The sequence below is a fragment of the Chrysochloris asiatica genome, unplaced genomic scaffold, assembly GCF_000296735.1.
Source record: "Chrysochloris asiatica unplaced genomic scaffold, ChrAsi1.0 scaffold00601, whole genome shotgun sequence".
Classification (NCBI taxonomy): Eukaryota; Metazoa; Chordata; class Mammalia; order Afrosoricida; family Chrysochloridae; genus Chrysochloris; species Chrysochloris asiatica.
The window spans coordinates 333,204-333,430 of NW_006409119.1; positions in this window are offsets into that span (position 1 = coordinate 333,204).

Genomic DNA, 227 nt, shown 5'->3' on the forward strand with positions numbered 1-227 from the left:
GGTAAAATAATTAATGATGTAGAAAGCATCCAAAGAAAATGGGGGATTGAGATAGGCATCAAGATGTCAGACTTGGGAGAAAAGCCATGTGGACCCTCTGTAACAAAGATATAGATAACCAAATGAAACAAATGCAGATGATTATTTTGGAATACTGAACATCAGATGGAGGAATAGAAAAGTGGATTTAATGCTTACTAGTATAAATAGTCCAGGAAGTCCAGCAA